Genomic DNA, 26448 nt, shown 5'->3' on the forward strand with positions numbered 1-26448 from the left:
TGAGTCTGTAGAAGCTATCATAGAGATGAGAAGCTATCATAGAGATGAGGAATCAAGATCATATTCTAATGAAGAATGAAGGAATATTGTCTCAGAACGGTAATCAAATGAGTTTGATTAATGTTATTGATGAAAAACAATGCAAGAGAATATTAATGAAGATGATGAGACAAGGATAACTCTGGGAGAAGAGTTACAGAGGGACAGCAAGGTAAAATGTATTGAATAGGAAGGACATCTACTGAAAGATGTTAAAGAAGGAGAAGTCTATGAAAAAAACTTAGCAAAGGGAAAAAGGACATCTGATGATTTATCAATAACAAAGGAAGGTATAGAAAATTGTGTGAAATTTCCAAATTCTACTCCAATTGAAATTATTGAGTTATATAGAAAATTAGACTTTCAAAGAAGGGAAATGGAAAAACAGAGGATAGATGTTCAAGATAGATTGCTGAAAAAGGAAGACAAAAGAATTGTCATGAATGACAATCATAAGAAAAAGGAGATGATAATGAAAGTTCGGCAAATTGACACTACAAAAGAAGAAGTTCACTACAGTGAACAAGGACAGAAAGACATCATTAGAACAGAGGGTGTGGAGGAGAGACTAGTTGACAGTCTCAAGGATTCTTTTGAGAATTCAAAATAGCATACTGATGTGCTGACAGAGGAGAAAGAAACCGAGCAGCAAACTGAACTGTTGCCAAAGGAAGATAAGGCACAGAAGCCTTATGTTTTTGATTTTAACAAGTTTTTTGTGAGTGCAAGTTTTGTTGCGGATGCTAAAGAAAATTTGGCACAGATGAGCAGCCAAATAAAGATGAAAGAAGAGGATTTTGTGGAAGAATTTAATCCATGGAACAGAGATGCTCAATTGCTGGAGAGAATGATGTAAAGTCAGAATTCAATGCAGAAATTAGAAGTTGCAGAGAGAGATATCCTTAAAGATATTCAAGAAGTTTGGGTGGAAACAATGTCTACAATGGTAGCAAGAGCAAAAGAAGAAGAAGAACAGTAGTTTGAAGAGTTAGTGGACAGCGGCAACAACCTGAAGCAAAGAGAAAGAGGAAGAAGTAAGAGGCAGAGTATGGACCAGTCCAAAGATGTGTTGGAAAAAGAAATTGAAGAATTGTGGCAGCTGATGATGAAACAGGCCATAGAGAGAAAGTTGATGACAGCAGGAAGGATGATCAATCAGAACTTGAACCTAATTGACAAGGAGAAGAAGATGGAGCAGAAGTATAGCAGCAGCAAAAGAACAAAGCATTTGGGCAGCTACAAACTAAAGTTTGGGACCCTGGAGGTTTTTCAATCAACTTATGAAGACACATGATCAGGAGATCATGAATATTTTCTACTTTGGGAGTCTAATGCAGGAGCATTCAACCCAAGGAAAATCGTTGTAATTTAGTAGACATAGGGGGGTCATGTGTTTTAGAAAGTTAGTTCCTAAGTGTTGAATTAATGTAATATTTAGGCTTTTGAGTGATTAGAATAGCAATTAATTAGATAATGTGAGGATGTTTGTAAATGCTCTCGAATAAAGGAGAACATGAGTGGTTAATAATGACAAGAGAGTTAGAAGTCAATTATAACTCTTAAGGTAGTTTCATGATTCGAGGAACTAGAGAGAGTTCTTAGGGATAAGTTAAAAGTGGACATAGAGGACATCTAGGAGTCAGTTCAGTAGATTTAGGAATTGAACTAGAATTAGTTCAACAAGTCCTTTCTGGTATAAATGTAAGCCTACGAGCAGAGTAAAAAAGGAGGCCACCGATACTGAAGATTAGGCTTGTGTGAGACTGAGAGTCTCGAATGTAATCAATTGTTCATATTTATATATACAGAGGTTTATTACATAACTGTGTAAGTGTGTGGAACGTATATTGAATGATTGAATTATATATGTGATGTCGTAGGTTCTGTAATAGGGGTTGCAGGCAGAGTTCTGTAGAATACGCAGACTCCAGAGGGAGAGAATGATTCAAAGGAATCATCACAGGTCTTAGAATCCAATTAAAGAAACAGAGTGAAGCTCTCGAGAGACGTAGCGAAGTGAGAATTCGCAGAGGAGTTAAGCTTAGAGAAGTTGAGCGGCGGGAGCGGAAAGCGAAACCCTGAAGAAAAATCCAAACCAAAGAGAAAACACTGAAGAAATGGAGTAAAATCTAAGTGAAAAGGAAGGGCAGAGAAGTAAAGTATCGGGGCATATTAACCGTTAGATCTCAGAGATCAACCGTCCAGATCAAAACTCAGAAGTACTTAAAGGAACAATCATAACCGTCCGATGGAGTAGATCGACAATCATTGCATGTGGAAGAGCGCGGAAGTTAATTCGCGAGGGAAGTGGTTTCGCACCAGTAGGCGGTATTTCAGGCGAGATCTAAATGGTAAGTGGTATTGAGCGTTGAACGCACGATTCCATACATATCACGACGTGTGGCAGCAAAGTGGAGAGGGGAAACTGCTTTATCGGGCGGTTAACCCCCGTACTCGTGATCTATCCGAAGTCGGAGCGAACCGTCGGATCTACTATGTGTAGATCAACAGCGATGGATTAATATGCAAGTTGTTTGATCGGAGAAGGGTGAAGGGAAAGCGACTTGCGATAATGCGAAGAGCCGATCAGCGGACCAGACAATCTTTATGAACAAGGGTTTATAATGTTTGAAGTCCGGCTTTATGGTTCGGAGCGGGTTTTCCTTTGTATTCCCGTGTTTCCCATATTTTTCGATAGAATGAATGGTCCGAGTTTTGAATGTAAAAGCGCCAATACTGTGTTCCGACAATGTAATCGCATATCGGGGAAGTGGAAGGAGTGTGTAATGTGACCTGCAGAAGAGCGATATCCCGATTTCGATAAAGTTCAAACATTGATATCTGTGCAAAGGCCGTATTAAGGCAGAAAGGTATGTTTTAAGTGCATTTCTATTATAAAAGGGTTATAATAGAAATATAGCACCAATAAAATAGTTTTCATGTTTTAAGTCTGGTATAACCAAAGTTTATATAGTGAAGGTTTAATGTGCAGACTTAAGGGTTAATGAAGGTTTATAAGGGTGAATAAGTCCCGATAGAGGAGATTGAAAGTCTGGGCTATTGTATTGAATAATTCCGCATATGAAGTTTATTAAGAAAAGGGTCCTTAACCATTGATGGTTGAAGAGTTTGACTCCTTTGAAAGTTAAATACCTGGGACAAATGTCTTTATGTTTGAGGAGGGTTTTGTCTCTTTCTGAGGTGCAGATTCCTTGAGAGAAAGCCACAGGACTGCAGCAACATGTATAACGGCCAGGATTGTTTTATGGGCAGCTTATCTCTAGAAGGAAGTATCTTACTTGCCAAATCAGGCCGCAAGAATGAGTTAGGGATTGAGGGCTTTTCTGTGCATGTTTTAGTGCTCTGTTTGGGCCGCAAGGATAATAGAGCTGCTGAGAGATGCGAGTAGTGTGAAATTCCTTAAACACGGAATCCCTACTGCAACAACTAATGATATTTCTCCTACTTGTTAAATTTACACGAACAAGTTATTTGCAGTTTTCTACGGCAAACATTGAAATACATACACTACAACATACACAAATGACAGTTATTTTTGGACAAATGTCCCCGGAAAAACCCAATGCGAGAAATCCGATGCAGCAAATCTGAGGGCTTTTATTACTAAGAAGTTATTTCTGAATACAATCTCTAGATGCCTTGCTGGCAATCCAGTACAGAGAATATCACTTGGCAGAAGAAATTAGTGAGATTACCTCACTCTACACTGTAAGTCCTGGCTAATCCGGCAGCTGAACCAACAAGTCATCGGCTGCTTCTGCGTTACCCCTGCGCAGTCACTGCATGGGCCTACATCAACCTCTAAGGCATTGTGTCACCTCTTTGTTGGATCGATTTGTTCTCGGGAGCTAACTCTAGCCCTCCCAACTCAAAACATCAAAATCCTCAGCAAATTTCGGACCTCTGCATGGAAGGCTTCTGCGCAGGCCCTGCATGAGCCCTTCCTCGCTCTGCGTCACCCTCTCTAGGCACTGCATTGCCTCCTCTATGTGTCTCTCCGCCTCTCTGCTGAGTATTCTTAGCACCGGAGAAGATCCTCCAGCCAAAACTCTCTCTGCCCCTCTTCACATGATCACTACGAAATCACTGCGCTGCCTCTAGCTTCAGCAATTCGATCTGACTAATCGACTTTCTATATATTTTCCAAATGACCCTCAAGCCTCCTTAAATAATCTTCTCGTTGACATTCAACAACCCATATTAGAAGCTAATCAATGGCCAAGATCATTTATGCTTGATCCTCGTCTTCTACTAGAAGTTACACCCACAGTTAGATTAATACCCATTAATTATTTTAATTTCTTAAGTTTAGACTTAGGGTCCCATTAAAAATAATTAATTATTTTAATAAAACTGTCTCCTGGTGGAATTTCCCAAAACACTTTCTAGGTTCTTTGGAATACATGTGCCCAAGCCTCCCTACAAAATTTGAAACTTAGAGCACATCCTATGCTACCAGAAATCAACAGCCCCTCTTAGCGAGGAATTTGCTCTAGCAATGCCTCCCACTGAAGCATCACCCTGACTTCGTAACATCGTCCCCTGCGTTGTTGATGTCTGACATGCTATCCACCAACTACTACATTGCTGCTGCAACTGTACTGCTGTTGACACTGACACTATCAACACTACATCAATACTATAGCTCCCTCTGAATTTTTGCATCCATGTTGTTGTTGGCACTGCCATTGCCAATTGCCACTGCATTGTAAATTGTTGTTGCTACTGCATCAGCAGCAGAAAAACATCCCAAATTACTGAACAAGTGTTGAGCAGAGATGCATCTTGACGCTGAAGATCTAACTGCTACTAGTCCCACGCTATCCCTCTAAAGCCACTACGTTGTTGTTGCCACTACACTGTGCCTCCCTGCACTATTGCAATGTTGCACTACGTTGCTCAAGCTTGGCGTTCTAGCCACTGCATATGTCGCTCCAATACTCCTCTGCATCAACTGACACTGGTCATCCTGCTACTTCTAATCTGGGCTCCCGTAGCAAGGAATTGATCCGAGAGGTGGGCTCCTCAAGGATCCTACCCATCTATAGCTCTTTCGAACTACAACTCTAAATCAGCCCACCTTTCTCCTGGAGGTATCTCCACTGTCATGGCAAACTACTCCTTGATATTCGCAGGTGTAGCCTTCGGATCATGCTTCTCATCCTTGTCCTTCTTCCTGAGAGGACACTGTGTTGAGTATTGACCCATTTCACCACACATGAAGCATTTGATCCTCGAGACGTCCTTCTTCCGCCTCCGCTGCTCCTGCTGCCCCTTGCATTCAAGGGTTTCATTCTCTTCCTCCTCCTTGGGCTTCAACCCAGTGCTGCTGCTTTCGTCAAGCTTATCCCGGAATAGACCTCTCCTCATCTCTTCCTGCCTGAGAGTTGCCCACATACTCCCATCTGGCAAAGTTGTCCTGCCCAGGATGCTCTGAACAAAGACTTGCCACTCTTCTGAGATTGAGTTTAGGGCCAGTCTCACCATCTCAAGAACCTTGAGGTGTAGACCCCACAACGGCCAACTCATGTCGAGTCTCCTGAAGCTTCGTGAGGAACGGATCTATGCGCTCCCCCTTCTGCATATGTGCAGATCTCAATTTCTGCTCTACGTACATCTTCCGCTGCTTGAAAGATCCTTGATACAACGTCGCCAAGGCATCCCACATCTCCTTAGCAATCCCTCTGTTAGCGACGTGACTAACCACATGATCCTTTACTCCATCAAGAATCATCCTCTTGGCCTTCATTATTTCTCCCTTGTACTTCTTCAGTTGATCTGGATCCACGGGCTCAACCACCACGTTGTCGACATAGACCTTGAAAAAATGCTCACCTAGAAGGCACAACATCCTTGCCTTCCAAATCACATAGTTGGATGTCCCATCCAACCTGACCTGATATCTCAATCCACTGGCTGCCATTTCTACCAAGAAAATGTTGAACTGCTCCTCTCTGTTTCTTACTGTTGTTAATCAGGTAATAAGAAAATAGACTTCTTGGCAGGAAGTCTACTGAGGAAAATTTCCCTTACTGTACTCCTCTCTCTTTTGATGTCTTTCAGCCCAGTAATCTGCTTGTCGAAAAGTTGAGTACCACCAGCTCTTTCCTCAAGTTGAATCTACTACGTTGCTCCCTTTGTCACGGCAGAATTTCGATCTGGAAGCCCTTCCTCTCTGTCGAATCACTCAGAGAGAGACTCTGCTTGAAAATTCAACCCTTCTTGGCTTGGACTGCGCAAACCCTCTAGGGATTCAAATTGCTACCTCCTACAGCTATTAGACCTCCGTCTCTACTCAGCATTGGGTTCTCTGCCACTGTTCTTCTTGCTTCACTTGCACTGCTTTGATACCATGTGAAAATTCCTTAAACCCAGAATCCCTATTGCAGCAACTAATGATATTTCTCCTACTTGTTAGATTTACATTAACAAGTTATTTGCAGTTTTCTATGGCAAACATTGAAATACATACACTGCAGCCTACACCATTTAAAATAATATGTCGAAACAAGAAACTGAACAAGAGAAAGATACAACACAAATGACAGTTATTTTTGGACAAATGTCCCCCGAAAAACCCAATGCGGGAAAACTAGTGCAGCAGATCTGAGGGTTTTTATTATTAAGCAAAAGTTAATTCTAAATACAATCTATGGATGCCTTGCTAGCAATCCAGTATAGAGAATACCACTCGGCAGAAGAAATTAGTGAGATTACCTCACTTTACACTGCAAGTCCCGGTTGATTCGGCAGCTGAACCAACGAGTACCCAGCTACATCTGCGTTGCCCCAGCGCAGTCACTGCGTGGGCCTACGATAGCCTCTAAGGCACTGCGTGGGCCTACAACAGCCTCTAAGGCACTGCGTCACCTCTTTGCTGGATCGATTTTCTCTCAGGAGCCGACTCCAGCCCTCCCGACTCAGAACGTCAATCTCCTTGGCAAATTTCGAACCTCTACGTGGAAGGATTTTGCATTGCTCTGTGTGGGCCCTGGGTAAGCCCTTCTTAGCTCTGCGTCACCCTCTCGGGGCACTGCGTTGCCTCCTCTCTGTGTCTCTCCACCTCTCTGCTGAGTATTCTTGGCTCCGGAGAAGATCCTCCAGCCAAAACTCTCTTTGCTCCTCTTTGTGTCTCTCCACCTCTCTGCTGGGTATTCTTGGCTCCGAAGAAGATCCTCCAGCCAAAACTCTCTTTGCCCCTCTCTGCGTGATCACTACGAAATCACTATGTTGCCTCTAGCTTCAGCAATTCAATCTAACTGATCAACTTTCTCTGTATTTTCCAAATGACCCTCAAGCCTCCTTAAATAATCTTCTAGTTGACATTCAACAGCCCAGATTAGAAGCTAATTAATGGCTAAGATCATTTCTGCTTGATCCTCATCTTCTTCTAGAAGTTACACCCACAGTTAGATTAACACCCATTAATTATTTTAATTTCCTAAGATTAGACTTAGGGTCCCATTAAAAATAATTAATTATTTTCATTAAACTATCTCTGGGTGGAATTTCCCAAAACGCTTTATGGGTTCTTTAGAATACATGTGCCCAAGCCTCCCTGCAAAATTTGAGACTTAGATAACATTCGATGCTACCAGAAATCAACAAGTAGGTTGTTTGGTGATGCATGGGGCCTAGGGAGGCTCTCCTAGACAAGCCGCATCTTTTTATAGCAGGCCACAACACAAACAGGGGTGTTTTCCCTTTGGTTTGGAGGATAGATCGTTGCTGGAGCAGTCGTGGGTTTGTTGGAGTGTTTGTGCAGTGACTTGAGATCTTCAAGTTTGCACAACAAAGCTAGTAGGGCAGCCTGTTTAGAAGGGAAAACACAGTTTTGAGCAAGGGTTTAGGGTTGGTTAGTGTGCCCTAACCAGACTTCCAGGTGCACAGAATACAAGGCAGGGTGACAGCAGCAGGTTGTTGTAGATGTCTCCTTGGTAATAAGGATGCTAATGGATGAGGTCTGCATATCGTAAGGAGCAAATTATATCAGCAATTGTTTGGGTATCACGTCAAGAGGAGCAGCAGATGGTTGCACGTATGTATGTTCTCTTGAGTTGATATAATTTGTAGGTGGATGGGTGTCCTAGAAGAGGACGATTTGAGGAGTCTGTTAGCAGCCATGTAGAAGGGTCTCCATAGGTGTTGGATGCCCTAACTAAGAGCAGATGCTACAGCAGCATTGGTCACTCATGGTCTGTTGGAGGACAGCGTGATAGTGCCCAAGTTGGTGCCCGGTGTGCACCATCTTCATGGACCTAGGTGGTTGCTACAGTGGCAGTCTTTGAGCTCAAGGTTTGATGAGCTAGAGGAGCAATTGAGCAGCCCTAGACTTGTGTGTGGAGAAGGAATTCTACAACAGATGATGGGCAGTCCTCCTAGCCCGTGTTCACTGTGGGAAATGGACATATTGCAGCGATAGGTGGTAGCCCTCCGTGCCCTATGTTGGTCTTCATTAGAGCAGCGCAGGAAGACCATAGTGGGCTGAACTCCCTGAGTAGTTGAGCAGCAATGGACAGATTGAGAGTTCTTCACAAACGGAGTTGTGAACAACTCGACAGGAATCTCGATGCGTTGTGCCCTTGATGGACTATGGCACAACTAGTGAGCAGATCGGAGATCATTGATAGAGGCAGTGTTGGAGATCGAGAGTTGAAGGACCAGGCAGGTACAGGGTACAACCAAGAGGCGCTGAGAGAGCGCGCTACAGCCAAATGGTCAGAGTATCTTGTTGAGGGTAGATTGGTTATCGATGGATTGACACCAAGCCCTAGTTTTGTATTCTTGTAGTAGTGGATGTATGATGGCCATTAACCCTAGTACGGGATTGGTTATCGATGGATTAACACTAAGCCCCAGTTTTGTATTCTTGTAGTAGTGGATGTATGATGGCCATTAACCCTAGTACGGGAGCCCTAGACTCTTGTACTATTCAATTTGATTAATATTACGAAGTTGGGTTGAAAATTGTAAAAAGTTGTCTATATTTTGTGCACTAGTAGATAAACAGTTGTTTATATTGTTAAGATATTCCGACACATAGGAAATAGTTAAGTATAACTTGGTCTAGTGTAGATTTAGGTAAAATGTGTTTCTTTACTATGTACTTTTGTAACTTACAATCCGACGGTCACGATATGTTCTAGACATGAAGTGATCTCACGGTTCATTCTCTCCTCGGTATTACCGACACTTGATCCGTGGCTTAACACCCAATTGGTCCATGATCTCTATTTAAAGAGCATGGAGGGTCATTTGTAGGTTAACCGTTCAGGAGAGAAGCTTATGTAAATTTTCATTCTTTTTTTAATAAATTGCATGAAGTGGTCGCGTTGGCTCAGGCCGTGGATTGTTTCCCTCTCTGAGGGTTTTAACCACGTCAACAATACTGGTGTATTGATCTGTGATCTGTTTGTGAGTGGTGTCCTTTGGTGTTCTGTCTTAGGAACTTACCCTGTAAATTCATACATGGTATCGGAGCTATTTGAGGGCTGCATCTGTTGGTGATCCAAATCTGAAGCCGGTAGAACTGCATCCGACTGTCGTTTCCTAGATCTAATGTTACTCACTGCTTTCGAGCCGAGAGGACTACTCTATTGTGTTAGGAGCATCTGTTCTAGTGAGGAACCCCTTTCGTTTGACGCGAAAAGGTTTCTGGTAGCCCTAGCTACGTCATTTTTAAGATCTGGAGGTAAACAATGTTTATTTGCAGTTTTTAGTTATTTTCTCTCTATTTATTTCAGTTTATTTAACTCTTTGTTTTTTTTATTACCGGATCTATACCTTTCATTTCTGCTTATGCTCTTTGCCCCGCGACTATGTGCGATCTAGGCAAATCAGAAACAGAAAGGAAGGATTTTTCTCATGCGTATGCGCTTTTCTGTCGCGACTTAGTGTGATCTCGGAAAATCGGAAACTTTGAGGAAAATATTTAGTTTTCGGCTAAAACTAACTTCAACCCATAAGGTTTGTTTTTTTTTGTATGTCCGTGTTGGGTTTTGTGTTTTTTGTTTTGTAGGCAAAAAAAGAGCTTTCTCAAGTAAGCACGCACCTCAAAGCTTCAATGACTAGCAAAAAAAAAACCCTTCCTCTTTTCCAAAAATTACTAACCTTTCAATCTAGCTCACTTGGTCCAAAGCTACTTTATGACAATAGAGGTCTTGAGTTCAAGTCTTTCCTTTTGTTGAGCTAATTAGATTAAGTTTGGAAAGGGGGTGGATTTTTTTTAAAATATAACATTATCATTCATTTCCGCACATTCCCACACTTCGTCAGCGTCTTCAACAAATTTTCTTCAAAAAGCCATAACTTCTTTATCTGGAAGCCGTTTCAGAGCCGTTTTTTTTAATCAGCCTAATTTTTCAAGATCTTTCCATTGGAATATTTAGTTTCAGCATCTACAACTTCAGTTTCTGATAAAATGGAAAGTCCATGCCAAGTTATTCTTGACAGCACCAACTACTTCCAATGGTGGTCCTACATTGTGGATCTACTTAGAAGTAAAGGTCTTTACAGAATAGCCTAATGCCAAGAAACCAAACCTCAAGATGAAGAAAAGGCAGTCAAATGGGAAAATAGGCAAGATCAAACACGTGGGTTGATAAGGATGTCTATTTCTGCAGACCTTAGATTCCATATCACAGAACTTGATTCTCCTAATGAAGCAATGAAACAGCTCACTAAAGTTTTTAGAATTAAAAATGAAATTAGAGCCCATCAACTCGAAAATGAGTTGCTTACATTGGACCCCTATAGTTTTTCTTCCATTGAAGATTTTTTGTCCAAGTTCAAGACCCTTACACTTCTCTTGGAAGGTGTTAAGATTAAGAAAAAAGATGGTAGCCTTATCTATTCCATTCTTACTAAGTTGGGACCAGCCTACTCTGTGTTTGTTTCCACCTTCCATTCTACAAGAGAAGCCTTCATTTCTCAACGACAAGACTACAACTCCCCTTCCTTTCATGCCTTTTGTGATTCTTTAATAAGAGAACAAGAAAAACTCTTACATTTTGGTCTTCTTAATCTTGGAAACTCTTCTAAGAAAGCCTTAGCCGCCCAGCAGCAACCAAATTCAAAGAATCCTAAGAAGTTGTATCCTAAAAAGAATGGTCCTAAACCAAAGAAAGGTCCTAAGCCATTTCAGTCTCAAAATGAAAAATCATTTCAACAAAATGATAAGGCAAAAAAAACAAAGGGAAGAAGACTAATAGACATTGCCACTTTTGTAATCAAGATGGCCACTTAGAATCCAAATGCTTTAAGAAGATGGAAGCCTTGGAAGTAGCAATGAAGAAGCATAACATCCATTTGGAGCACTCAACAACTTCAACTTCATCTTCAGGAATAGCACTTTCTCAATGTGGTTGTCAAGCATCTCGGTCTAGATATGCACTAAATGTATCTTCTTCTTCTCATTCTCATGAGTGGCTCATTGATTTTAGAGCTTCTTATCACATGGCCAAAAACAAAGCCATGTTTTCTTCTTTAAATGATTGTAACACCAAAATTATATATAGTGGTGATGATAGATCTCTTAGTGTTGTAGGGACTGGAACTGTTCATATAGACAATGGTCAATTCAATGATGTATTATGTGTTCCAACCTTATCCTACAACCTTCTATTTGTATATTAGATAACTCATTCAGGTGAAGGCAAAATCGTTGAATTTTCACCTCACGATGTTGTAATTAAGGACCTAAGAGATCCTAGAAAGATTTTAGCTACTGGCATTGTTGATGATTCTACAAGGTTGTATAAGTTTAACAACTTTGGGTCATCAAATCTTCCCTCGGTATTTGTTGCTCATAATGATGAAGTGAGCAAACTTTGGCATGAGCAATTTGGTCACTTAAACTATCGCTCCCTTTAGAATCTATGTAAAGAAAATATGGTGACAGGTCTTCCAATGGTATCTTGCAGAGATGGTGTTTGTTCTGGATGTGTACTCAGAAAACATCATCGGGATAGTTTTGAAAAACGTGCCTCTTGGCACCCCTCAGCCCCTTTACAGCTTGTGCATAATGATTTATGTGGTCCACTTCCAATTGTTTCATTCTCTGGCTACATTTATTTCTTAACTTTCATTGATGATTTCTCGAGACGCACTTGGGTATACTTCTTAAAACTCAAGAGTGAAGTATTTAACATGTTCTTGGCCTTTAAGGCCTTTGTTGAAAAACAATCTGGACATCAAGTTCTTAAGCTAAGATCTGATAATGGCAGAGAATATGTTAACAACAAATTCATCAACTTTTGCACTGAGAATGGAATTCAAATGCAACATACTGTTCCATATACTCCACAAGAAAGGAAGAATCGCACCTTAAAGGAAATGGCTAATTGTATGCTTCAATCTAAAGGACTTAGTCCTAATTATTGGGCAGAAGCAATTAACTGTACAAATTGCATAATAAATCGCACTCCTACTACAGTTTTAAAGAATATCACTCCAGAAGAAGCATGGAGCTCAATTAAACCAGATGTAAGTCACTTTCGTGTTTTTGGAAGGGAGGAATGGGCCCATATTCCAGATGAGAAACATAAAGCTTTAGAACCTAAGAGTGAAAAATGTATTTTTATTGGATATTCTGAAGATGTCAAAGGATACAGACTTATTCCACTTAAGTCCAAAAATGTTATCATTAGAAGAGATGTAAAGTTTGCTGAAAATATATCGGCCTACGAGCCTAGTTCGGCGGATGTCCCACCTCTCTCTATCCCTTCTATTTCTGAAAATATTTCTTCTTCGGATGATGACAACGAGGATGACAATCCTCCCCCACCTTCTCAAGATCCTCCTTCAGCTCCTCAGCTTCCGAAATGGGTCTGTGCTACTCGGGATGCAACAGGTGCTCTTGCCGGTGATCCTACAGATCAGCGATGTACACGTTCTCAGTTCGATAGAATCTCTTCTTTACTGGCTCAATCTTCAGCGAATTATGATCCTGACACCTTTGCAGAAGCTTCAGGCCATCCAGATTGGGACGCAGCTATGAATGAAGAATATCGTTCATTATTGGCAAATGATACATGGGATCTTGTTCCTCTTCCAAAGGGACGAAAACTTGTTAGATGCAAATGGGTTTACAGAGCCAAGTATGGCCCAGATGGAAAAGTTGATAAACATTAAGCTCGTCTTGTTACTAAGGGTTTTTCACAAGTTGAAGGCATTGACTATACTGAAACCTTCTCCCTTGTTGCCAAAATGAACTCTATCCGCCTTGCTCTTTCCCTCGCTGCCTCTTTCAAATGGGAAGTCCATCACATGGATGTTAAATATGCCTTCTTGCATGGAGACTTGCACGAAGAAATCTATATGGAACAACCTATTGGCTTTATACAAACAGACTCCAGCCTTGCATGTCCGCTTAAGAAATCCCTTTATGGTCTCAAACAAGCCCCTCGAGCTTGCCAAAATGGATAGCTTTCTTTTAGAAACTGGCTTTTCTAGGTGTCATTTTGACAATAATGTCTACACCAAGTAAGTGGGCAAGTCTCTTATCATTCTTGTTCTTTATGTTGATGATCTTATCCTTATTGGTAGTGATCCAAACCTTACAAACCATGTGAAGTCCAGCCTTAAAAAGAAGTTTGAAATGACAAACTTAGGACACTTGCATTATTTTCTTGGTCTTCAAGTCTTGCAATCCAAGGAAGGTATTTCCCTTTCCCAATCCAAGTATGCTTGTGATCTTCTATGCCATTTTCACATGGAAGACTGTAAGCCAGCCCCTTCTCCCTTTTAGTCTGGAGCCAAACTTTCAGTCACTTGTACTTCCCCTGAAGTTGATGCTACCTTATACCGTCAACTTGTAGGAAAACTTTTGTATCTGACCCATACTCGTCCTGACCTTTCCTTTGTTGTTGGCCTTATTGCTCGGTTTATGCAAAATCCACATGAAAGTCATTGGAAAGCAGCTAAAAGAATACTTCGTTATGTTCGAGGTATAGTTCAGTTTGGGATTCATTACAGTGCAGAAGCATCTCCTCTATTGGTTGGTTTCACTAATTCCGATTGGGCTGGTGACCCTGATGATCGGAAGTCTACTGCAGGTTATGTGTTCACTCTTGGTTCAGGACCTATTACATGGGCTTGCAAGAAACAAAGTGCCATTTCTCTTTCTTCAGCAAAAGCAGAGTATCGTGGTGTCGTAGAAGCTAGTAAGGAGGCCCTGTGGCTTCATCAAATCCTGTCAGAGTTTGGCTTTCAGCAACAGCATCCGACTACACTTTGGTGTGATAATCAAAGTGCCATTCAACTATGTAAAGATCCAGTCCAACATCAGCACAGCAAACACATTGAATTGCACACGCACTTCATCGGAAAGCTCATTCATGACCATGTTCTTGAAGTGAAATATTGTTCAACAGATGATCAAGTTGCAGACATCTTTACAAAGGCGCTCACAGAGGCAAAGTTTACTAAACTTCGATTTATGGTTGGAGTTCAGGAAGTTGTCACTAAGGGGGGATAGCCTCTAGTGCCTCCTTCCTTCTCCTATTGTGTCATATTTGTACATCCTTCAATCCTATCTGAAGTTGTTCTTAAGGGGGGATGTTAGGATATTCCGACACATAGGAAATAGTTAAGTATAACTTGGTCTAGTGAAGAGTTAGGTAAAGTGTGTTTCTTTACTATGTACTTTTGTAACTTACAATCTGACGGTCACGATATGTTCTAGACATGAAGTGATCTCACGGTTCATTCTCTCCTCGATATTACCGACACTTGATCCGTGGCTTAACACCCGATTGGTCCATGATCTCTATTTAAAGAGCATGGAGGGTCATTTGTACGTTAACCGTTCATGAGAGAAGCTTATGTAAATTTTCATTCTTTTATTAATAACTGCCTGAAGTGGCCGCGTTGGCTCAGGTCATGGATTGTTTCCCTCTTTGAGAGTTTTAACCACGTCAACAATACTGGTGTATTGATCTGTGATCTGTTTGTGAGCGGTGTCCTTTGGTGTCCTGTCCGAGGAACTTACCTTGTAAATTCGTACATATATTCCGTTGTGCAAAGTAGTTTCATTGTGATCATTGGTTTGGTAGCATCAGTGATTCAAGATTCTATCCCATACACTAAGATCGTGGAAAAATAACATGGTTTTAGAGTGTATTTGAGCTTCTTTGTTGGACAGTGAATCAAAGTGTGCACAACGAAGCAACTCAAAGGGAGTTGTGGGTGTCTGGATCACGGAGCAAAGGGCTCAACTGAAAACATGGAGATGTGGTCTTGATAGACTACATGGTTAGATGGGTTGGGAGTTCTAGTTGATCGGTGGCAGACCTGGTGCACTTCAGTACGCTGTGTGGAGGTTTGCATATCGTGAACTTCCTATGCCTTGTCATGGATGTTTGGGACAGCTCAAGGACTTCTTTAGAATGGACTAGATCAGCATGATCGAGATGGCTTCATGTGACGGATTGGATATTGGCAGGCTAGAGTCTTCATCAGATCGTGATGTTGCATATCCGAGATTGGAGGGATTTGCACGAGTGGTATTTGATCCAAGAGGAAAAGTGGCTACAGGACTGAGCCAGTGGAGATCGTGTAGGCGCAAAGGGAGTCTAGCCTCAGAGGGAGCATGCCTATGAAGGTTTGGGATCTTCAGGTTCAAATGTGATGAGGCAGAGGCACTACCGAGATTGTCGGGTTCATTCTACAAAGTGTTGCAATGACGGACGCTAGATGGGCTAGTGTCGTCGAATGATGATGGTTACTTCCTAGTGTTGGAGGTACCTTCCTCGCTAGGAGGGAGTGCTGATTTTTTAACTTGGGAGGTACTCCGAGCCTTGAGGATCAAGGGTTTGTAGGAAGGAGCTCCACAAGTAGCCTTGTGCGCTTGAAACCCAAGCCTGGGGTTTTGCACCCAAAGTTGTTGGGCCAAAACCATGACGAGATTACAACATATAATGGATAAGGATGATAGTAGATGTCGAGACGAATCCAACGCATCGAAAATCATCCAATTCCGGTTTGTCGTTAAAGAGATATTAATTGTTGAAGATATTGTGTGGGCTTGTGACACAAAAGTTAAGGTCGGCTTGATGTTTTAGTGACCTTATGACAATTGGCAAGCCCTCCTAGAGGAATTCGATGGAGCCCTCTTGTGGATATAAAAAAGAGGTAAGTGTGGAGTTATTTCATCCATCCCAAGTGCATTCAAGCATGGATTATCTCTGTGATTTTGGTACAGTTCTGAGGCAAGAAGAAAGGAGCAAGGAAGCAAATGTTTGAGGAGGGTTTTGTCTCATTTTGAGGTGCAGATTCCTTGAGAGAAAGCCACAGGTCTGAGGCAATAGTATGACGGCCAGGAGGATTGTTTTGTGGGCGGCTTATCTCTAGAATGAAGCATCTTACTTGCCAGATCAGGCTGGAAGACAGAGGTAAGGATTGAGGGTTTTTATGTGCATGTTTTAGTGCTCTGTTTGGGCCATGGGGATAGTAGACTTGTTGGGAGGTGTAAGTAGGTTGTTTGGTGATGCGTGGGGCCTAGGGAGGCTCTCCTAGACAAGCCGCATCTTTTTGTAGCAGGTCACAGCCCAAACAGGGTGTTTTCCCTGTGGTTTGGAGGATAGAACCGTGTTGGAGCAGTCATGGGTTTGTTGGAGTGTTTGTGCAATGACTTGAGATCTTCAAGGGTGCACAACAAAGCTAGTAAGGCAGCAAAGGAAGGGAAGCTAGAGTGGCAGTCTTTGAGCTCAAGGTTTGATGAGCCAGAGGAGCAGTTGAGCAGCCCTAGACTTGTGTGTGAGAAGGACTTCTACAGCAAATGATGGGCAATCCTCCTAGGCCGTGTTCAGTGTCGCAGATGGATATATTGCAATGATAGGTGGCAACCCTTTGTGCCCTATGTTGGTCTTCATTGGAGCAGCACAAGAAGACCATAGTGGGTTGAATTCACTAAGTAGCTGAGAAGCACCAGTGGGCAGATTGAGAGTTGTTCACAAACGAAGTTGTGAACAACTTGACAGGAGTCTCGATGTGTTGTGCCCTTAATGGACTAATGCACAACTAGTGAGTAGATTGGAGAGTCGAGGTTCAATGGCCAAATGGACTTGGATCGTTGATAGAGGCAATGCTGCAGATCAGGAACCAAAGGACCGCACAGGTACAAGGTACGACCGAGAGGCGCTGAGAGAGTGCGCTACAGCCAGATGGTCAAAGTATCTTGTTGAGGGTAGATTGGTTGTCGATGGATTAACACCAAGCCCCAGTTTTGTATTCTTGTACTAGTGGATGTATGAGGGCCATTATCCCTAGTACGAGAGCCCTAGACTGTTGTATTATTCAGTTTGATTAATATAACGAAGTTGGGTTGAAAATTGTAAAAAGTTGTCTATATTTTGTGCACTAGTAGATTTACAGTTGTTTATATTCCACTATACAGAGTAGTTTCATTATGATCTTTGATTTGGTAGCGTCAGTGATTTAAGATTCTATCCCAGACACCAAGATCGTGCAAAAACAACATGTTAATTTTAGGTAACAATGATATGTTCTATGCTTTAGAGCAATTTTACTTCAATTTCGTTATTAGCCCGGTATCAATATTCAGATTAGCAATCACATCAACATGATAGTAAAATGCAAATAGAACATAAACATAAACAGTAGAAGACAAGCCAAGACAAGAGGACACAAGATAGTTCAACAAAGAGAGATAGTACAATTTACAAATCTGATAATTTATAACAGCAGCAAAAGAGACCTAACCAGAAAAGTCAACGCTGGTCAACAGGGCAGATTTGACCCTCAGCAAATCGGTCAACTTCGGCCTCCAAACAGCAAGATAAAATAGCCCTCAAAACAATCAAATTCAGCCCAGTCAAAGCCTGTCAAACAGCCGACCTGCAGCCAGCCCTAGCTGCAATTAACAGTCAATGTTTAGCCTCGATTTCTGTGCCCATAAGCCCAAACAGAGATAGCCCTCACAAAAACACAATCAAAGGAGGTCAATGCATGCCGGTCAACGCTTGGTCAAACTGTACAGAAATTCGGTCTCCTGAAATTTCGGCCTCCTGAAATTTCGCTCTCCTGAAATTTCGGACGTGTGGAGAGAGAAAGGCCCAAATATCTGTACCCAATCAATGAGGAGAGAGAGAGAAGTGTGAAGATGAGTGTGTCCAAATGAGGCTAAGTCACCTTCTATTTATATGCAACGTTGAGGATGAATAGACGTGACTGTTGGCTTCTGAGGCGACATAAGTTTGTTGGCCGACCTTGAAAATTTGACCATAATCAAAATAAATTCATAACTTCATTTGTACATGTCAAAATCGTATGATCTTTAGATCTATCCTACACATTTCAGAGAGAGGAATCCAAGAAAAGATATCAGTTGTCATAAATAAAATGACCCATGTGGAGTTTGGCCCTAGTTGCCAATTTTAACACAGCAAGATGACCTAGGGAGAACTCCATCTGTTAATCCCTCTGCCAATCTGTACTATCGTTGCCATCAATGCACTGCTCTGCTCTACCGAACTATGAAGAAGAAGAAGTGATCGAGAATGTATCACACCATTCAATATTGACTCGAAGTCAGTGCCAATCAAAGGAGAGTGTGTCATACCACTCTTACTCACCTGAAGTCAGTTCCAATCAAAAGAGAGTGTCTCATACCACTCTTACTGACCCGAAGTCAGTTCCAATTGATCCCAGATCAATATCAGTCTTCCTAACATAGGGAGTATGGTAGTACACGATACGTCCATCGGTAGTACTACGTTCCATATCCTCATTTCCCTACTCATTTGCCATATGAGAGGTACTTCCCATGAGTCCCAGACTGCATGGGTAGGATGTCTCAAGAGGAGAAGGATGAAGCACTCATCCTGCCTGCATGTCGCCAACGTGTATCGCAAGGGAAGGCTGAACCACTCACCCTGTACACAACAAACCACTAGGGGAAGGCTGAACCACTCACCCTATGGTTGCTCATCACTCCAAGAAGTACCCCAAGCCCCCCAGAGCTCCTAGAGCTCAATGTCCATCTCATACAGGACCCTCATAAGAGGGTCTCTCCACGACTCCAAGTCCTTCTCAGAAGGACAAAAGCTTGACCTTCCCTAGGGGCTTTGTCACAATATTCGCGCCCTGCTCATCAGTCCCAATGTGATGGAGCCTTATTGCTCCTCGTTGTACCATATCCCGGATAAAGTGGTACATGATATCTATATGCTTGGAGCGATCATGAAACAAAGGATTCTTTGGTAATCAGATCCCACTCTGCTTGCCGCAGAGGATCACGGTGGTATCCAGCACATGTCCAAACAGCTCACTAAAGAGCTTCCTCAATAAGACAGCTTCACAGAAGGCCATACTAGCAGCTATGTATTCGGCCTCAGCGGTGCTCAAGGCAACGGATTCCTGCTTCCTGCTCATCCAAGATATTGAAACAGAACCTAAAGAAAAACAGCATCCAAAAGTGCTCTTGCGATCCACCACACTGCCAGCCCAATCATCGTCAGAATAATCATGCAGCCTCACATCTCTGGCAGTGTATCTCAGTCCATTAGTGATTGTGCCCTGAAGATATCTCAGAAGATTCTTGGCACCAATCCAAATGTATATGATGAGGCTCAACCATATATTGACTCAATGTGTTAACTGCAAAACATATGTCTGAACAGGAGTTCACCAAGAACTTGGTGCTCCTACTTGTTGACGATACTCGGAAGCATTTCCCAATTTAGGTTCAGCGGCACTACCACATAGACTTCCTCTTTGAATGAACCATGCAAGAAAGTGGTAATGACATCCATCTGATGTACGCTCCATCCTTGTGACGCAACAAGGGCTATGATCAAGCGGATGGTGGCGTATCGGGCAACAACTGCAAATATCTCCTCGTAATCTACACCTTCCTTTTGAGAGAAGCCTCGAGCAACAAAGCGAGTCTTGAAATTTTCTGCACTTCCATCAGCTCCATGCTTGATTTTGTAGAGCCACTTAGAGGTTACAACCGATTTTTCTTAGGGTCTAGGGACCACATCCTAGACATCATTCTTCATAATTGACTCATATTCTTCATTCATACCATCCTTCCATACTTGATGCTTCACGAATTCTTCGAATGATGAAGGCTCGTTTTGAATGATAGTGCTCATGGCAGTCAAATATCCTTGATACCTGTTATGCTTCTCGCTTTCACGAAAAGTCCCCCTTGGTGCAATGTGTCTCTCGGCATCTTCGAGAGTCTCCCTAAGCCATGAGGGTCTCCTTTTGGAGGAGGAGGGCTCATGAGGAGGAGGATCAATAGGATCCATAGGTTTATCAACATCAGGCATCGTTTCGTCTTCTTTTGCACCTTGATTTCCAGTATCAACTTCTTTGTCCTTCCTTAGCATAGGGAGGTTGTTGATCTTCTTGAGGGCCATATCTTCGTCGAAGGTGACATCTTGGCTTATCTCAACTTCCATTTGACCAGCCACATAAATTCTATATCCCTTAGAATTTTCACTATAGCCCACAAAGATTCCTTTCTTCCCACCTAGAAGACAAGCCAAGACAAGAGGACACAAGATGTTGCACCAGCCAAGGACAAACCCCAATGTGGGGAAACCCTTGATCAAATCTTCTTTTAGTCTTCAATATTTCAACAGAAAGAGATAGTACAATTTACAAATCTTATAATTTATAATAGTAGCAAAAGAGCCCTAACCAGAAAAGTCAACGTTGGTCAACAGGGAAAATTTGACCCTTAGCAAATCAGTGAACTTCGGCCTCCAAACAGCAAGATAAAACAGCCCTCAAAACAGTCAAATTCAGCCCAATGAAAGTTTGGTCAAACAGCCCACCTGCGGTCAACCTTAGTTGTAGTCAACGCTAGTCAAATTGTCCAAAAATTCAGTCTCCTAAAATTTCGACCTCCTGAAATTTCGCTCTCCTGAAATTTCGGCCTCCTAAAATTTCGCTCTCCTGAAATTTCGAAAGTGTGGAGAGAAAGAGAGAGGCCGAAAAATCCATACCAATCAATGGGGAGAGAGAGAGAGAGAAGTGTAAAGATGAGTGTGTCCAAATGAGGCTAAGTCACCTTCTATTTATATGCAACGTTGAGGATGAATAGACATGACTGTTGGGCTTCTAAGCCTACATAAGTGTGCTGTCGAACTTGACAGTTTGACCATAATCAAAATAAATTCATAACTTCATTTGTACATGTCAGAATCGGATGATCTTTAGATCAATCCTAGACCTCTCAGAGATAGGAATCCAAGAAAAATATCAGTTGTCATAAATAAGATGACCCATGTGGAGTTTGGCCCTAGTTGCCAATTTTAACACATAAAAACACATAGCGTTTCCACATTCAAGGGATCCTAAGAATCATGACAATAGGTGGAAGAAAAAGCTTCAAATGAGTACGACAATGGGCACAAGCCTGCGCGCACTTGTGGATGAATCAATGACTCTCCATATTTACTCCCCCTTATACTCTCTCATTCCCTTTCTAGTCTGTGCGAAGAGATCATAGCATAGCATGATGGTTAATTCAAGATCCACGAATATGGAAAGTACAAAACATGCGCGAAAAGTTAGGATGATGATCAAAGGAGTAGCTAACCAAAACTGTAAAAGTCGTGTCCCACATAAAAGAGACCCGAAAGTGCACTATTACATAGGGGCATGGAGTTTCATGCATAAAGGAGGTCTTATATCTAGCACAATTTGTTAATGAATTCGACTAGTTCCACTTCTAGTGGGCGGTTTTGGACAAAGCATTTTTTTGGATCATGCTCATTATATCACAAGTTGGCATCATGGTTAGTGTGGTGGATGATAAAGAGAGGCATCATCAAGAACCCCATTTTCGCAATATATTGTGCCCACTATTGTCTTATTCTCTACTCATGTTTCATCTTATTGGATTATTCCCCTGTGTCCAAGTTAGGTTCAAGCTATTTGTTTCCAGTGCAATGCCAAACAAATCTTGAGGAATTTCCCAACAATAGTTCTCGCTGTTTGTGTTAAATTATTGCAAGTTGTTGCAAAGATGGAAGGTGATGATGAAAATGTGAATTATGTCATTCTAAAGCTCCAAATTCGCCACAATCAACAAGCCTCCTCCCTCATAGTAGCTATGGAGCATTGCATTGATCAAAAATCTCAAATAGGACGAATTGAAGATGAGCTTGGTTATAACAAAGCAAAGTTGGAGAATTTAACTTTGCATCTTGCCAAGAAAGACATGGACTCTCCCCTCTTAGTCAGTGAGGTGACCAAGGAGAACATAGACCTCCAAGACCTCAACAGGGAAACAAAGTATGAGAATGGACAAGAGGACGAGAAGGATACCATGGCAACATCTCCCAAAGAATAATTTATACCGAATGAAATGTAAATATTGTTTTTTGTTGAATAGATATTGAAGAATTTATACTTACAAAACTATAGATGATTTTGAAGTGTATAGGGGACAACATGTAAAATTTCTCTCTCATGGTCTATATTAGACCAACATACTCCGCCTCTAAGGCTCCTTTTTAACCCTATGATGTATTGTTGATGTAATGTTGCATGCCTTATGCAGATTTTTATTTAATTTTTTGCAAGTTATAGTTAAAAAGAAAATTAGTAGCCAACTCTTTAGAATTCCCTTCCACAACTTCCATTCACAATGTTTTCCATGTCTTGTGCCAAAAACATATGGTTGGCCAACACATCATGGTTCAAGGCACCTTACCATAGCCAAATAATGAAACTAGAATATGTCATTGATCATCATAGTGGTCATCGCCAATGTAGAAAAGATTCCTAGTACCTCATCAAACAGAAGAATCTACTAAAAAAGGTGGTATTTGGGAAGGCGAACAAATTATGTTGTAGGTTTTAGGGGAAAAACTTCTTTTAAGGTGGGTGCATGTTGTGTTACCTTCCTAATAATATATTTTTTCGTTTTATTTGGTCATTTCATTAATAATGTGAGTGAGATAAGTATCACGCCCCTCACCTACTTATTCGATTTATGAACTCTCTCTCCCCCCTCTCTCTCTTATTAAGAATATTCAATCTTCTTCTACTACTAATTACATTCACCTTATCCATTCCTCCACATGAAAACACAAGAGAATGTATGTGATAACTACCTCTCTATAACTAGGCCATGTTGTGAATGAGGATGACATCAAATAATATTGTGATTTTAAATCGAGTGGTTCCCCTAAAAGTGGTATTGCAATAAGAGTTTTGAAATTCAATGGTGTTACTTCACATGAGTTTCGTACAAACATACTATAAAAGAAATCACACTTTGAGAGTTTAGGAGAGTTTAGCCCCTCTAAGAATTTTTAGTTCGATTTCTAGATGCTTCATGTGCTTCTGTTCACCATTGACAAAGATTAGAATGTCATCAAGGAACACTTCAATGAACTCACCAACATAAAGGTAGAAGAGGCTATTCATCATTTGCCATGATTTTTACCCCTCATATCAGCAAGGGTACACATATCTTCACAATATGTTCTTCACGATTGTAAGCACAACATCATGAGTTAAAGCTTTGTAACAACCATGTGAGGCCTTGTATTATGTGTCCTAAACCTTATGATTGGTCAGACCATGGTCGGTACCTTTGGGTTGATCTCTGGCTCCTTTCTTCTTGGATAGGATTGGAGGACCTTACATGGGCTAATTGAGGACTCATGGTTTCAAGGGAGCCTACTTTTGTAGGTGCAATATCGGTGTATGGGCCAATCCAACCATTGTGAAGGTGCGCCTATGTCTTACCACACAGTAGTGCCTGTTATTCTAATGTCGCCCTAGCCTTGGTACAATATCCCTCAATTTTCATACATGGTAATCTCACAAATTCAACTTTCCATGTTTCCCATGACAATTCACATTTCCTAATGCAAGTGGTCCTAATGAGAGGATGATATGCCACGTACAATCTTTCAAAAGAGTGAAGGCATTGTCAAGTTACAACTAGTCGAGGTAGGTCAATAGGTACTACAAGTTTCCAAGGGGCAAAATAGAGACAACATTGAACAATTTTGGACATGCATTATGTCAAGAGTGGTCTATAAGAAAAGATGAACAAAACCCATGTCTAAGAATTTCCAGGTTCTTTAGGGCGTTACAGATCTAGCACAAGGGTGTGATGACAACGTAGATGCAGAGATGATGTGGCAATGTAGTGCCTAATATGGAAAACTAGACCAAGACCTAGGTGAAATCAAGGCAGGTTACAGCGAACCCAAGTGGAAGAATCATCAAATTCACTAAGGCAATGAAGATTAACCAAAAACATGGCAACGTCAAATTTTCTATTCATTAATAGTTAAGTCAACCAATTGTTAGAGCTTCAAACTAGCCATTATGGATAGTCAAATGGAATTTTGGACCAAGAAGTTGATGAGTAGAAAAAAATGTAGCAATTGTAAAGTCAAGAGTGTTGAAAATGAACCAAGCAAGGTCTTGTGGCTTGTGCCTTAGCTAGTGAAGACCTTGAATTGTCTTCATGAGTTAGACTGCTATTAGGATCAGATATTTCCAATTTACAAAAATAATCATCAAGTTAGCATGCGTAGAGTTGGATCTCCCGTTAAAAAGGAGTGTTCATCAGTTTTACTACAGAACGAGGTGGCAGTTAGCAATTCAGTTAGAACAAGTTAGTCTCCACTGTTGATTGGAGAGAGCGCAAGTTAACAACTCCAGTGATGATTGGAAGGAGAGCGACTCAAACTCTTAGTTAACTCGCTATCAAAGCTTGAGTTCTAAATTTTGATAGTGTCTCCTTGCATGTTCGAATTGGGTCTATAAAGAGGAGGACAAAAACACAAGGAATAATGAATTGTTTTGTGCACAAGGTTATGAGACAAAGCAAGCTCGCGAGATTCTGAGAGAGTCTTGATTGTGGAGCGCAGGAATTATGTCCTAAAGAATAGGAGGCACAAGTGCGCTAGGATTCAGAAGTTGATTGATTTTACGCATGGAAGAGTAGTTGGGGTCCTAAAAAATAGGAGCTCAAGTGCACTAAGAAATAGGGCCTAGAAGTGTGCTGGGAAATAGGACATCAACCTAAGGACTAAGCAGGCCCAAGAACACAAGGATTGAGTAGACTTCTAGTGCGTAGAAGTAAGAAGGTTTTGCAGAGCAAGTCAAGGAGGCAGCAGAGGAAGATTTGTGTGCAGGAACAGAGATCAAGTAGCGATCAAGGAAACACAAGATCAATTGTAATAGTTGAGATTTGTGCGAGAGTTGAACGCTTTCTCAAGAGTGACAGATTGCCTCGTAATAGATCCAAGTGCTGAAGAACAATCAATAAAATAGCCACATCAAGCAGGCAGGATTTTCCTGTTGGGTTTCTTCAGAAAAGTGTGTCAATTTGTGGATGTGTCTTTATCTCTGTAATTTTATTCCGTTGCATATGAATTGTTAAGAAACTTTGTATCTTGGTGAAAGTAAACTAGTTTCATTTTTCAATTATTCATCTAAGTAGTTGCAGAGTTTTGTGGAAATTTAACATAGTATTAGAGTAGATATCAGTATAAAGACCAGCACCAAGTTGATTAGCTAGGGAAGGGCACAAATCAGTCAGAAAGGAGAGTGTTAGAGCTTGAAGAGAAGAGCATAGCAGTTCTTTGGATAGCAGTATGGTCTTCCTAAGACTAAGGTCAAATCACATATTAGAGGGAACAGAAATCAATGGTGTTGGAATATAATGGGGTGTTAGAATTTGCGAAGAATCAAATAGTGCCACCTTTACATGCCCAGCAATTGGCCCAGCATAACAGAATGACACCAAGGCGAGGAGGATCATTCTTGAGGAGGTCAGAGACCATATTATCCTCATCTCCATGAGAAGAAGACGGCATATGAGATTTCTAAGCCATCTTAGATTTGTATCAAGGTTCCAGTGATATCAAGAAGCTTGCTCTCAAGGAGAAGCTAAGAAGTATCCCGATGAGCAAAGGAGAGCCCACCATCACATATATTTCAAAGTTCACTCAGGTTCGGGATGAGCTAGGTGGTGTGGGTGAGATAGTAGCAGAAAAAGACCTTGTGAGTCTTGTGCTTCTGGGACTCTGTAAGTCTTGGTATAGTTTCCAGGATGCAATAAGTGGCAGAGAGAATATTCCCAGTTGGGAAAGGTTATGGAGTGACTACGTTCAAGAACAAATCCAGAGAGGGAGAAGAGCTGGTAGCGAAGCTCCAGCAGGTTATGAGGAGAACTTTGCCTTGGCAGGCAAAGGTAGCAAAGCCATGGGCAAGAAGGGCCAAGTAGAGGTCAAGTCTAGTTAGAGGGGCAAGAAGAAGAATAAGGATCTAAGCAAGATCAAATGCTTCCATTGCCATGAGTTTGGGCACTATGCCACTAAGTGTCCTAATTGGATGGAGTCCAATAAGGATCATGTGGCTACATCAACGGAGGTAGAT

General features: G+C 41.5%; 1 protein-coding gene across 3 annotated transcripts in view; it reads right to left on the reverse strand.

The window, feature by feature from the left end:
- LOC149138333 (uncharacterized) overlaps positions 1–26448 on the reverse strand; it is a 439570-nt gene that overhangs the window by 344948 nt on the left and 68174 nt on the right. The gene's annotated exons all lie outside the window — the stretch shown is intronic.

Source organism: Pinus tabuliformis, chromosome X (assembly GCF_031772625.1).
Source record: "Pinus tabuliformis cultivar Carrire ecotype Pingquan chromosome X, CPIR1, whole genome shotgun sequence".
Lineage (NCBI taxonomy): Eukaryota > Viridiplantae > Streptophyta > Pinopsida > Pinales > Pinaceae > Pinus > Pinus tabuliformis.